Genomic DNA, 15866 nt, shown 5'->3' with positions numbered 1-15866 from the left:
GTGTATGTCAACCAACCTCCAGGTTTTGAAAATCCAAACTTTCCAGAACATGTTTTTAAACTTAAAAAATCTTTATATGGACTTAAACAAGCTCCCAGAGCTTGGTATGAAAGTTTAAGCAATTTTCTTCTGGAACACAATTTTATCAGAGGGAAAGTTGACTCCACACTTTTCTGTAAGAACCTTAACAATGATCTCATGATATGCCAGATATACGTTGATGACATTATTTTTGGTTCAGTTAACGCCTCTGTTTGTCAAGAATTCTCTAAGTTAATGCAGGCAGAATTTGAAATGAGCTTAATGCAAGAACTAAAGTTCTTTCTGGGAATTCAAATTAACCAAACCTCAGAAGTTACATATGTTCATCAAAGCAAATATATTAAAGATGTTCTGAAGAAATTTGACATGGCTAACTGCAACTCTGCAAAAACTCCAATGCATCCAACATGCATTCTTGAAAAAGAAGAAGTAAGCGCAAAGGTTTGTCAGAAGCTCTATCGAGGTATGATAGGCTCTCTTCTCTATCTGACTGCTACTCGTCCTGATATTCTCTTTAGTGTCTGTCTCTGTGCCAGATTCCAATCAGATCCTAGAGAATCTCATTTAACAGCAGTTAAGAGAATTCTTAAGTATCTGAAAGGAACTCCTAACCTGGGCCTGATGTATAAGAAAACATCAGAGTATAGACTTTCTGGTTACTGTGATGCAGATTATGCAGGAGATAGACTAGAACGAAAAAGCACATATGGAAATTGCCAGCTTCTGGGAAACAATCTAATTTCCTGGGCTAGTAAAAGACAGTCAACTATCGCTCTATCAACTGCAGAAGCAGAATATATCTCAGCATCACTGTGCACAACTCAGATGCTCTGGATGAAGCATCAGTTAGAAGATCTGCAAATTTTTGAGAGTAACATTCCTATCTTCTGTGATAATACTGCTGCCATTTGTCTAAGTAAGAATCCCATTCTACATTCCAGAGCTAAACACATTGAAATAAAACATCATTTTATCAGAGACTATGTTCAGAAAGGGATAGTAACATTGAAGTTCATTGATACAGATCATCAATGGGCAGATATCTTTACTAAGCCTCTAGCTGAAGATAGATTTCTTTTTATCTTAGAAAATCTGAACATTCAAAATTGCCCAGAATGAAGTGTGGCTCGAAAATGTAAAATGAGACTCTGACATAAACAAATGTGTTTCTGCCTCTGATACTTCTACCAAGTTAAGAAGATATCTGAGTTACAAATCTCCAGGAACCAATCCTTTGGTATTCCTGAAGATCAGATACATCAACACGTGGAGCACTTAGCGTCCAACCCTAGAACTTCTAGACAGCTGTCCAGAAGAAAATCAAAGGGAAACATTTGAGATCTCCTCGAGCAGTGTGCATACTGTTGGGATTAGACCCTCATTAATGAGCCTTAATCATGTCTCCCCCCAAGCGTGCTAACTTGATTCTTGTGCTAACGCTGAAATGTGTGTCGTTTTGCATGTGTTTTCACTTAGAGTATTTAAACACTCTTCTCATATTTCACACACTTATCACTCTCACTCACTCTAAAACCCTAAACCCTCTCTAAAGCGTCTCTCAACTCCTCATCTTCATCTCCTTCTTCTTCAACTATGGATGCTCAACAACAAGAAGTTTTCAACTTTTCTCAACAAATGGAATCCAACGCCACCGCTCAAAGCTCAAGCTTTCCAACTCCAACTGTTACAGGAGTTTCCATTACTCCAGTATACAAGGAACCCCATATCCTTGATCGTTTACCTCACATTAACCTAGAAACTCCCTTTGAGGGCTTGGATGTGTTATGTGAAACTCTGGTGGACTTCGACAACATGAGAAGAAATGGAGTAGATCTTACTGAAGAACTCCGTATACAAGGGTGGGAAAACTACTTCCAAAGGCTTTATGGTCCTATTTACCCAAATCTCATCAAAGAATTCTGGAGATTTGCTGATGCTGATGACCACTTCATCGTCTCCTTCGTATTGGGGGTAAAGATAGTAATTACTGAAAAGTCAATTGCTTCTTTACTAAACATGGAGAAAACTGGAGGAAAAAGGATTTACAACATCAACCCTAGGTCAACGCGCATTGCTGAAGTGATCAATCCAACCATCTTCAAACATAACACTGAAGGAAATCCTTCAAAGAACAAAGAGCTTCATCAGAACCTCAGAGTATGGCTCATGATCATTCTGGGAACCATTCATCATCGCCCAACATCAAACTCCTATGACTACATCAATGCAGATCAGAAGTGCATACTTTATTGCATTCACAAGGGTGTGAAGCTCTGCCTTCCTGCACTTCTCTTCAGATACCTCAGAGACTCTGTGAGGGAAACCAGAAACAACATGAAGCCCAGATCCTACATCCCTCTGGGAAGGCTCATATCTGATGTTTTCATTGAGAATGGATTGGTAGATCATCTGGAGAAGAACAGGCTGATGGATGATCTAGCTATAGATACTGGAAAACCTCTGAATGCCAGAAATCTCAAGAGTACGGGAATTCTGAAGAAAATTCAAGTCAGACCCACTATGGATACCTCCTGGGATGCCTTGAAAGATCAGAGGAAGCTTCCCCATGGTCTTGCAAGGTTCTTCAAGAATGAACCTGTAGATGCAATCCTCCACTACTTGCAACGGCTGAAGGATGAAGAAGTTGACACATCTGACTTCAGATTGGACGACTGTCTGGACTCAGAAGAAGATTTTGTCAGATTTAAACGAGGTCCCCCTAAGAATAAATCTTCAAAGGCAAAGAGAGCAAGAATAGGAGAAACTTCTGGGACCAGATCTCCAGCGCCTCTGCAAGAAACTACTGGTATGTCTGCTCCCTCTATTCCCTCTGAACACATTTTGGCTTCTTCATCTAATCCTCTCCCAACACCACCCATATACACAACCTCTGAAACCCCACCTTCAACCACCAGAACCTCAGAACCTCGACCCAAATTTAATCTTGCCCATACAACACTACCTTTATCTGAAGCTGAAGAACTGAACAAAACCAGTTCCTCTTCATCTTCAGCCCCAGAATCACCCCCATACCTTGAAATCTCCTCTGACCAAGAATACTCTGACCCTGACTCCCCAACCTTAGCCCAAATTCAGGCTCAAAACTTTGCTTCACAACAACCAACACAAACACAATCTGAAGCAACTTCACCTCCACCAGAACAAACAACCAACATTACTTCTGAAGACCAACCCTCTGAAACTCAACCCTCTGACCTCCACACCTCTGATATCACCCCTCCAAACACCTCCGCTGAACCTGAACCTGAAGCTGAAACTGAACCTTTAGACTTAAACCCTCTTTACGCTTCACCCCAAAGATCTGAACCTCAACCTGAAGCAGAATCTGAACCTCTCACATTAAATCTCAGCCCTCCAATTTCTTCACCTCAAACCTCTGAACCAAACCTTTCTGTACCTACCCTTGAGGAAGCCATAATGCTGGTCGCAGGGGCTTCAGTACAAAAGGTCAAGTCTCTGACCACTAACTCTGAAGTCAGTGATGATCCTGACTCTGTAAGGACACACTGGAACAGAGTCATTGGATGGATGACCTCCGAGGCTTTTAGACTGAAGCACATCTCTGAACAAGTCAAAAATGGCTACATCAGAGATGCTGAGGCAAGACTCCAGGAAAGACTTGCAAGAGAAGCTGAAGCCAGAAGGCTGGAAGAAGAGAGATTAGCAAGAGAAGCTGAAGAAGAGGCTAGAAGGCTGGAGGAAGAAAGAGCAAGAGAAGCTGAAATTCTAAGGATAAAGGAAGCTGAAGCTAAAGCTCTGGCTGATGCTGTTGCTGCTGCTGAAGCGCAGGCTGCTGCTGAAGCGCAGGCTGCTGCTGAAGCACAGCAGGCTCTGACTCAGGGGGAGTCTTCTTCTTCTGTTATCCCTATGGTTCTCCAGACGCTGAAAGAACTTAAGCAAGATCAGAATGAACTCCGTGCCAGAATGGATAAACAAGACACTGTCAACGACAACATTCAGAACATGCTGGCTATGTTGCTTCAGAGAATGCCTCCGCCTCCGAACCCCTAGGCACTTAGGACTTATTGCTTGTTGATCTGATTTCTCTGTTTCTGATGTTTACTTGTTCTTTTTGCCTCTGTTGCTTTTTATCTAAATACAATGTTTTTCTCTTCAATTATTTATTTTTGCTATGTCTTTTTGATTCTGACAAAAAGGAGGAGAAGTCATTAATAGCTCTGATGAAAATATTGTCTAAATACCTTAAGCATTCTGCAACATATTTTTCTTAAAAATAAATTTATCTAACCTGGACTTAAGAAATTGCAGAAGGTATCAAGAAACCTCTTTACTTAGAAGCTCTGATAAGAACTTCTGAACTCCCTAGCACTATCTCAGGGGGAGCTCTTGTATATCTAATTTGATATTTTATATGTTTCATCTGCTAATTAAGATTGTTTTGTCATCATCAAAAAGGGGGAGATTGTAAGAACAAAAATTGTTCTACAACATATTCCATGATTTTGATGATAACAAAGGATGAAACCAAAAATGGCACCCTAACGAAAAGTTTCTAAGTGTGCAGGGTTCTAAAGAAAGAAGGAAGAGATCTGATGATGTCATCAGATACAGAACCAAATCAGATACAAATTATCAGAAGATAAGAAGCATCTGAAGTAGAAACACGTTCAAGAAAGTCTAACTCTGAGCAAAACAGCAAAATATCAGAAGCATCTGAACAAGAAGTACGCTCTAGAAAATTCTGATTCTGAACAACAGTATGTCAAACTTCAGAAGCTCTTGGCGCTATCTGAAGAAATCATCAGAACTCAAAAGATCAACATCAGAAGCTAGATAGCAGATTCCAAGATCTCCAGAAACATGAAGACTTTGATTATGGAATTGCTAAATAAGGAAGAGTAACGTTAACTTCAAATAAAGTTATGGAAATGGATTTCCTAATACAGGAAGAGACGTTAACTCCAAAAATACAAATGATAAGGAACTATTTGTGGTAAGTAGTCATTCAAGAAGTGAAAGTTGCTTTGACAACAAGCAACATAAGATATGGCACTAATTATTATTCAAGAGTTATTATCTGCCATGATTTTTCAACGGATCCTTCTCTTCTATATAAAGGACTGCAAATCAACATTCAGCGCACAACATATACAAGAAAATTTTTACTGAAACATCAACACACAAAAATACTGTTTATTCTCTCAATCTTCACGAAGCTTTTGCTTAGTACGTGAAATACTTTGTTCTTATTGTTGTAATATTTGCTTATCTTAGAAGCACTCTAGATTACATAAGCTTTCATCTATTGTTTTATTTTCCTCAAGTGACTCTGTGTAGTCTGTAGACTTGAGAGGACTAAGAGATCTTTCTCTTAGATGTTGTTTGTAAACAATCTTTCAAGATTAGTGGATTAAGTCCTTGTTGAAGGCGAAATCACCTTGGCCGGGTGGACTGGAGTAGCTTTGTGTTATAAGCGAACCAGTATAAAATCCTTGTGTGATTTTCATTTTGAAAAAGCGCTTATTTTCCAAACAATTCAAACCCCCCCTTTCTTGTTTTTCTCACCTTCAAACTGCCCATGACAAATGGCTGCCATTCGCTTCTCTTCGATAAGACTCAACTCATTAAACCTTGTCCGAATCCATTCAGCTTCGTCTAACTTGACATCCAACAGGACTCTTAGAGAAGGAATCTCCACTTCAACAGGTAGGACTGCTTCCATACCATACACAAGGGAGTAAGGGGTTACCCCGGTCGATGTACGTACTGAAGTAAAGTACCCATGCAAGGCAAAGGGTAGCATCTCATGCCAATCTCTGTACGTAACGACCATCTTCTGCACAATCTTCTTTATGTTCTTATTTGCCGCTTCAACAGCACTGTTCATCTTAGGGTGGTAAGGGGAAGAATTGTGATGCTGAATGTTGAAGTTCTGGCACAACTCCTTCATCATTTTGTTGTTGAGATTAGAACCATTATCAGTAATGATTCTTTCGGGAATCCCATAGCGACAAATGATTTCTTTCTTGATGAATCGGGCGACCACGTGTCTGGTGACCTTCGCAAATGACGCTGCTTCGACCCACTTGGTGAAATAGTCGATGGCAACAAGGATGAAGCGATGCCCATTGGAAGCGGTCGGCTCAATCCTTCCAATCATATCGATGCCCCACATAGCGAAAGGCCACGACGAAGACATCACATTCAAAGGATTCGGCGGCACATGCACCTTATCAGTATAAATCTGGCATTTATGGCACTTCCGAGCATATTTGAAACAATCAGATTCCATGGTCATCCAGTAATAACCTGCTCTCAACAATTTCTTAGCCATTGCATGTCCGCCGGCATGAGTACCGAAGGAGCCTTCATGAACTTCTTGCATTAACATGTCTGCTTCGTGTCTATCCACACATTTGAGCAAAACTATGTCGAAGTTCCTCTTATACAGAACATCGTCTTTGTTCAAGAAAAAACTGCCTGCCAATCTTCTCAAAGTCTTTCTATCATTGTTGGATGCCCCTGCAGGGTACTCTTGATTCTTCAGAAAGCACTTGATGTCGTGATACCAGGGCTTGTCATCAACTACCAGTTCAGCAGCAAACACATACGCGGCCCTGTCGAGGCGCATCACATCGATCCTGGGCGCGTGGTTCCACCGAATCACGTTGATCATGGAGGATAGAGTAGCAAGAGCATCTGCCATCTGGTTCTCATCACGAGGTATATGGTACAGCTTTACTGTTGTGAAACAAGTTAACAGTCTTCTCGTGTAATCTCTGTAGGGGACCAGATTGGGCTGGAGAGTGTTCCAATCACCATTCACTTGATTGATTACCAGAGCTGAATCTCCGAAGATGTCCAAAGTCTTGATTCTCAAATCAATGGCTTGCTCAATACCCAAGATACAGGCTTCATACTCAGCTTCATTATTGGTGCGCTCGAAAGTCAGACGAGCGGTGAAAGGCATGTGGGCACCTTTCGGAATTGTAATGACAGCACCAATTTCACTTCCTCTGGCATTGACAACCCCATCAAACAACAAAGTCCACTTTTCGTCTGGATCAGGTCCCTCTTCAACAACTGGCTCTTCACAGTCTTTCATCTTGAGGAACATGATGTCTTCATCTGGAAAATCAAACTTCATCAGCTCATAATCTTCAACCGGCTGTTGAGCGAGATAGTCTGACAGAATACTCCCCTTGATGGCTTTCTGGGAAGTATATTGGATGTCGTACTCTGTCAGTACCATTTGCCAACGAGCAACTCTTCCGGTGAGAGTTGGCTTCTCAAATATATACTTGACTGGATCCATTTTGGAGATCAGTAAGGTTGTGTGAGACAGCATGTATTGTCTCAATCGCTTAGCAGCCCATGCAAGTGCACAACATGTTTTTTCAAGCATTGAGTATCTCGACTCGCAATCTGTGAATTTCTTACTCATGTAGTAGATGGCATGCCCTTTCCTACCTGTCTCGTCGTGTTGACCGAGAACACAACCCATGGAATTGTCTAGTACTGTCAAATATATAATCAGCGGTCTCCCTGGGACCGGAGGCACAAGGATAATAGGATTCTGCAAATACTCTTTTATATTCTCGAACGCCCTTTGACAATCATCATTCCACCTGATAGCCTGATCTTTTCTCAACAATTTGAATATTGGCTCACACGTGGCTGTTAGGTGAGAGATGAACCTTACAATGTAGTTCAACCTCCCTAAGAAACCACAGACTTGTTTCTCTGTTCTTGGCTCAGGCATTTCCTGTATCGCATTCACTTTGGCCGGATCCACCTCAATCCCTTTTCCGCTAACAACAAAACCCAGTAGTTTTCCAGATCTCACCCCAAAAGTACACTTGTTCGGATTAAGCCTCAGCTTGAATTTCCTCAAACGCTCAAACAGTTTCTGCAAATTCACCAAATGTTCTTCTTCTGTCTGAGATTTGGCAATCATATCATCAACATAAACCTCGATTTCATGATGAATCATATCTTGGAACAGAGTCACCATCGCTCGCTGATATGTTGCTCCAACATTTTTCAGACCAAACGGCATCACCTTGTAGCAGAAGGTGCCCCATGGGGTTATGAATGTTGTCTTCTCCATGTCTTCTGGTGCCATCTTAATTTGATTATAGCCAGAAAAGCCATCCATGAAGGAGAATACCGAGAACTGAGCCGTGTTATCCACCAAAACGTCAATGTGAGGTAAGGGGAAATCATCTTTAGGACTAGCCCTGTTCAGATCCCGATAGTCAATACACATTCGTACCTTTCCATCCTTCTTAGGTACCGGAACGATATTTGCAACCCATGGCGGATAATTTGTGACTGCTAGAAACCCTGCATCCAACTGTTTTTGCACTTCTTCCTTTATCTTGACAGCCATCTCTGGTCTTGTTCTTCTGAGCTTCTGCTTGACCGGAGGACAACCTTCTTTGAGCGGCAAGCGATGTACCACGATGTCTGTGTCAAACCCTGGCATGTCCTGATAAGACCAAGCGAAGATGTCAACATACTCTTGCAGCAATTCAATCAACCCCTTCTTCACATTGTCTTCCAAAGCAGCCCCTATCTTGATTTCTCTCTTGGCGTCCTCGGTGCCGAGATTAATCACTTCAACAGACTCTTGATGCGTTTGAATGACCCTTTCCTCTTGTTTTAATAACCTGGTAAGTTCTTTAGGGAGTTCACAGTCTTCATCACCCTCTTCTTCAGCTTGAAAGATTGGATTTTCAAAGTCGAAGCGAGCCATAGCAGAACCGTTATCAATAGGATCTGGTGATGTGCATCTGCATGAGTGATGGTATGTGCTTATGAGTGTGAAAAAAAAAGAAAAAAAAGTGGAAACTAAACAAAACATTGCCATTTTTTTTGAAAAACTGCAAAAATAGAAAGACAGGGAACGAAATATTTGAATGCAAAAAGACGTCCTTTATTTATGATAAAAAATGCAAGTGTCACATAGATGAGCCCTACAATGAGTCATTACGCCCTGGCGGAACGTAAGACTTGGATATGCATGAATAAACAAATAAAATTACTCCTCCAGACAAGTGGCTTGGACAATCTCCTCAGAAGACCAATTGTTGAGAACTTCACCCGGGATCCTCGGACGCACCCAGTTATCGATGTCGCAATCACTATCCCCATCTTCATTGTTGACCGCAGAGACTAATTTGACTTCTCCTTCAACCATGTTAACGTTGGCTCCACCATGCTGGGGCATGGGATTGTTGACGACATTAGGAGCTGGTGCAAAGTTAACGGCCTTCGAATCAACGAGGTCCTGAATTACGTGCTTAAAAGCTTTGCAGTTCTCAATATTGTCTTCCAATCTTCTAAACATGGGGTCCACACCATGACCCATACCAAAGTCTTCCTGCAGCAGGGGGAACTGATCGTCCTGATCATCATGAACGGGCTGTTGACCGGAGGTGACATGTAGGATTGGGATATGCCCCGGTCCATTGGGTCCATTAGCCTCTCCAGCTGGAGGATCAGTCACCGTCTCTGGTTGAGCAGGGGGATTCCTCTATATCATCTGCCTGAGCTCTTGCTGTCCCTGAGCCACCCCTTGAACCACATCCATGAATTGATTCATGCGGATTTTCATCTCGGCGAACTCTGCCTATAGGCTTTCCATTACTCTCTGTTGGTTTCTGCGGGTACCGTACCGGTGAATGCCTGGGTCAGCTATCCTGCTGATGGAACACCAAACAAACTGAGAACACTGTGGCGGTACCTGTTATGCAAGACATGCTAATGAATATGTAAATGCAATGACATGTTTATCAATTCCAAAGGTATTCTACCCCCTTGATTCCAGTCTCTTAATAGATAAGCGATGTAAAAAAAACTAAGCCGTTTATGAGAACCAAGAAAATTCCGACTAGAATCAAGTAGAAGATATAAACCCCACAGAAATGGATAAACATGTGTGAATGATTATGAATGCAAAATGATGTGAATGCAGTGCAGTGGCATGGGAATCAGGATCGTTGTATCTGCTTGAACATCTGTCAGGTTGCACTGTCTGGAGAGAAATTAAGAGCATACCAAACAAAGGTCATGGGATGGATCATGTTATCCTTAATATCAACCACCCATTTTGGTGGATTATGGTTTACACCTTATCAACACCCAAGTTTCATTGATATTAAGGATACCTGATCGGATCAACCATGAATCAAGGGTTTGTTGCAAGTCACGAGCATGGAGTTTAGGTTAAGAACCACCCAAAAGGAGTGTACTAAGGTTTAAACCTGCCAAACATGTTCTACAAAAGGTTCCCATAGTCATAATCCCATCTTTCGGATATTATCAGAGGAACGACTACTCGTATTCCAAAAATATTCTCAAGAGAGACTCTTATGAGTGTAGTATCGCGTAACAATCGTATCAAATCTTACACTTGAACGACTTTCGCACTACGTCCTACGAATAGGCCAAGATGGGTTTGGTAAACTAAGGTCCTCGGCTTCTAAGGTCTATATTGGAAAAAGTAATGTCTAACCACAACTTACTTGTGTGACATTATTGTTCTCAACATGACCTCCACCAAGTGAATGGGCTTGCAAGTCAACTTGCTAAGGAATAACTCCACACAAGTCGACAAGACTATGCCATTCTCCTATCCTAAGTGCACTCGAGTTCGGGTATAGAACTCATCTCACAAAGATCACCAAGCAGCTATAGTCAGCCAACAGATACAGCAATGATATGTACACAATGCAATAAGGTAAAGCAGGTAAATAAATAATTGTACGGAAGCATGAACACCCAATAAACAAACAAACTACAAAAGCTAGGAGGGACTCGCTTAGGGAAACCTTTTTCCCAGCAGAGTCGCCAGCTGTCGTAACCTGAAAAATACAGTGTACGAAAAAACAACCGGTGAAAGAAAATGACAGAAGAGTCGCCACCGTGCGTTATTTATCCCAAAGGAGGGAAAGGAAACGCTCGAAGTAAACCTGAAAAGAGGAAAGGAAAAGACAAGGTCTCGCAACCAAATCTTGGGTTCGGGAGTCGGTTATGCGAAGGGAAGGTATTAGCACCCCTACGCATCCGTATTACTCTACGGGATCCACTTTTGTAGTTCTTGTCTAAAGGGTGTGAGTTTATCTTGTGTTGTTTACTAAAAAAGGGGTTAAATGAAAATGACTCGCGCGGATGTCACATCCACTGCATACGTATCTCATCTGAATATGAGAATCAGAGTCTTCGTAGCTCGGCTGACCTATGGGTTGGGGGATGTGTGCTCGCTAAGACATCGCGTCTTATGCCTACGTATCTCATCTGGAATGAGAATCAGAGCAAGCCGTAGTTCGGCTAACTACGGGGTTAAGGATTATGTTTTGGGGGCGGACGACGTTACTACGCAATCTACCAGATGCTCGACCTTTGGAGACTTACTCACCTGTAGTAGAAGGAGTAAACGTGTGTTTAGGAGAAGAAAAATCAATGAAGGGTTAGGGTTTGGGATGCTCATGCAAAAAGGCAGTCCTTGACGAAGGAACCGCGCTACCTGCGGGGATACGAACACATACAAAACAAACATGTATAAAGTAAATATGCCAACAAGGCAATCAGAATAAATCTCCCAAATGGTATCCCACAAGAAAAGTGGAATATCCAGCGAGCTATCCCTGCAAAAGTCATGTGAGCCTTCACAAAAACTCAACAAAAGGGTTAGTGAAACAAGATAAGGATTAGGAGAAAACATGCTATGACAAACGTAAGTCAGATTAGAGCAAAACAATATGGTTTTTCATGGATAACAGTATGGTTTCAGAAACCTCAAACCCTGTGGCATACACTTCAGAAATTAAACGATTAAGCATTCAAGGCATTATTTATACATTCATACATAATTATGAACCCGTGGGCAAAAACCTAATGAAATTCATCCATCATACCTCAAACATTCAGAGTATTCAACTTCAAAGCACAAAGGTAATGGGAATAAGGGCAAACCTGATTGGAGAGATCGGTTGAAGTCAAATGGCACGGCTGGATTTGCGAACCAATGTTAGGGTTTGCTTGAGCTGAAAGTGTGTGAGTCAGGATGAACCTTTCAGAGTTGCCTGGAGGTTGCTCTAAACTCTGTTAGCTCTTCTCTCATTATCTTTTTCCCCAGGGTTCTTCTCTCACTATCTTTTTCCCAGACAGGGTAATAGGAATAGAATGGTCTTTTGTTTCACTGAAACTCTGAATTTATAACCTGATTTTTGTGGACCTGTGGGCTCAAATGAGAGAGGTCTAAGTCCAAGATTTTTTCTTTTATTTATTTATTTATTTATTTATTTATTTATTCATTTATTTATTTATTTATTTATTTATTTATTTATTTATTTTTTATTTCGTTTTCCATTTTTTTTCTTTTCAAAACACGTGGGCTTCGCCTAGCGAGCATGACAGCTCATGAACAAACCTTTGCTCCTTCAAGATTAACGTTTTAACTGACGAATAGACCCTTGTTGGAAGTAACTCAAGTCTTTCCCTTGTGTTGACTGATCATCTAAATAGAGCCCACAAAGTGTCCTGGATGATGTTCAAGCTTCTTGGATCCGATTCCGATCGCCATGATGAAATGCAAATGCTAAATGACCTAAAAATGAATGCATGCATGAGGTGTAAAGCGTATGCTTCCAGGAAAAATGAAGGGTAAATTTTGGGGTATTACACCATCACTCAAATGCCCTCATACACTAAGTTTCTTAAGGAGATCTTATCTAACAAGAAGAAGATCGAGGATAACGAAACTGTTACACTTACTGCTGAGTGTAGCGCCATAATACAAAACAATATGCCTCCTAAGCTGAAAGACCCAGGGAGTTTCTCCATACCCTGTGTAATCGAAAAATTTGTCATAGACAAAGCACTATGCGACTTAGGAGCCAATATTATCTCAATGCCCTTGTCCATATGCGAAAGGCTTTAAATGGGAGAATTAAGACCAACTAGGATGTCCGTACAACTCGTGGATCGTTCTGTTAAATTCCTCGTAGGTATGTTAGAGAACATTCCGGTGCGCATAAGTCAATTCTATATTCCTACTGATTTCATAATCATGGACATGAAAGAGGATTCCAATATCCCTATCATATTAGGAAGACCATTCTTAGCCACTGTCGGAGCTATTATAGATGTTAAGAAAGGCAAGCTAACCTTTGAAGTTGGTGAGGAAAAATCCGAATTTATTTTGACGCAATTCTTAAAGGCACCAACTATAGACGATACGTGTTGTCTGCTAGATGTTATCGACGAATGTGTAAGAGAAATGGAGAATGAACAAACTTCATACTCCGAAATACTGAAAATTCCAAGGCCTCCTACTTTCGAAGATGAAAATTGGAGTAAGGAATACCAAGATGACAGCCTAAGCGAATGTCTAACACTAACGCCCAATCATATGCCTTTCCCAAAGAAACCAGCCTTAGAACTTAAAACGCTATCCAAAAATTTAAGGTACGAATTCCTAGACATTGAACTTGAGTGACCTGTAATAGTTAATGCAGACTTAGGGAAGATAGAAACTGAAAAACTCCTACACATTTTAAGGAAATATCCAAATCCTTTATGCTACAATATCTCAGATCTAAAAGGAATAAGCCCTTCCATATGCATGCATCACATTATGCTAGAGGAAGACAATAAGACCTCTAGAGAACATCAAAGAAGGATAAATCCCATTCCGAGTGATGTAGTAAAGAAAGAAGTGCAAAAGCTGTTAGAAGCATGGATTATCTACCCAATATCCGATAGTCAATGGGTCAGCCCAGTACATGTCGTACCAAAGAAGGGAGGTGTCACAGTCGTTAATAATGAAAAAGGCGAATCTATAGCACAAAGAGTGGTAACTGAAAGTAGAATGTGCATTGATTATAGAAAATTAAACAAAGCCACTCTAAAGGATCATTTTCCTTTACTGTTTATTGATCAAATGCTTGAGCGATTGGCTAAGCATTCTCACTTCTGCTATTTAGACGGTTATTCAGGATTCTTCCAAATTCCTATTCATCCTGACGACTAAGAGAAAACAACCTTCACATATCCCTATGGTACGTTCGCCTATCGACGAATGTCATTCCGACTATGTAACGCTCCCGCAACATTCCAAAGATGCATGATGTCAATTTTCGCTGATTTTATAGACGATATCATGAAAGTCTTTATGGACGATTTCTCTGTTTGTGGGAAGAGCTTCGAAGGATGTTTATCAAATCTGGAAATGGTACTTGAAAGATGCGTAAAAGTGAACCTCGTGTTAAACTGGGAAAAATGCCACTTCATGGTCCAACAAGGAGTCGTACTCGGACACATAGTCTTTGATAAGGGGATTGAAGTTGACAAGGCTAAAATAGAAGTTATAGAAAACCTTCAACCCCCGAAAACCGTAAGAGAAATACGAAGTTTCTTAGGACACGCCGGTCTCTACCGACGATTCATAAAAGATTTCTCAAAAATCACCAAACCACTAACTGGCTTATTGATGAAAGACGCCGAATTCATCTTTGACGACAAATGCCTAACAACGTTTGAACAATTGAAAACAACTCTTATCACCGCACCTATCATGCAACCGCCCGATTGGAGATTACCGTTTGAAATCATGTGTGATGCTAGTGACTATGCCGTAGGCGCAGTCTTAGGACAAAGAAGGGATAAGAAACTTCACGCAATATATTATGCAAGTAGAACCTTAGATCCTGCGCAAATGAACTACACAACCACAGAAAAGGAACTTTTATCTGTCGTGTTCGCTTTGGATAAACTTCGTTCTTACCTAGTAGGAGCAAAAATAATTATCTATATTGATCATGCCGCAATTAGGTACCTATTAAGTAAAAAGGACGCCAAACCAAGACTCCTAAGGTGGATTTTACTCCTACAAGAGTTCGATCTAGAAATCAAAGATAAGAGGGGCACTAAAAACGCCGTGGCTGATCATTTGTCAAGAATGGAAGGTATTGAACCTGAACGAGTGCCTATCAATGATGATTTCCCTTACGAACAACTCATAGCCCAATTGGAAAGTAATACAGCTAAATATATATTAATCCATAAGGATACCAAAACAAACGAGGTAGTGGAAGCAATTTACACTAAAACCATATTGCCATGGTATACTGACTTCGTCAACTACTTAGCAGTTGGGGTGCTTCCACCAGACTTAACTTACCAACAAAAGAATAAATTCTTCCATGATATTAAACAATACTATTGGGATGAGCCTCTTCTTTTCAAAAGAGGCGCCAACGGTATCTTCCGTCAATGTGTCCCCGAAGGTGAAGTAGAAAATATAATCTCCCACTGTCATTCTGCTCCCTATGGAGGGCATGCAAGCACCTCAAAGACTTATGCCAAGATCTTGCAAGCCGGCATCTTTTGGCCCACTATGTGGAAAGATGTCCATATCGTGATCATAAATTGCGATTGGTGCCAACGCACTGGCAACATCTCTAGACGCGAAGAAATTCCACTTAAAGGCATTTTGGAAGTAGAAGTCTTCGACGTGTGGGGAATTGATTTCATGGAACCTTTCCCATCTTCTTTTGGTAACAAGTACATACTCGTTGCGGTCGATTACGTATAAAAATGGATCGAGGCTATAACCTCTCAAACAAATGACACACGAGTGGTAATTAGACTCTTTAAGCATATAATCTTCCCTAGATTCGGCGTGTCGAGACTTGTCATCAGTGATGGTGGCTCCCATTTCATTTCAAAGATTTTTGAAAAGCTATTACTGAAATATGGAGTCCGACACCGCATAGCAACACCCTATCACCCACAAACGAGTGGTCAAGTAGAGGTCTCGAATAGAGAAATCAAGC

Source organism: Lathyrus oleraceus, chromosome 2 (assembly GCF_024323335.1).
Source record: "Lathyrus oleraceus cultivar Zhongwan6 chromosome 2, CAAS_Psat_ZW6_1.0, whole genome shotgun sequence".
Lineage (NCBI taxonomy): Eukaryota > Viridiplantae > Streptophyta > Magnoliopsida > Fabales > Fabaceae > Lathyrus > Lathyrus oleraceus.
The sequence above is the reverse complement of the archived record's forward strand: the minus strand, read 5'-3'. Positions refer to the sequence as shown.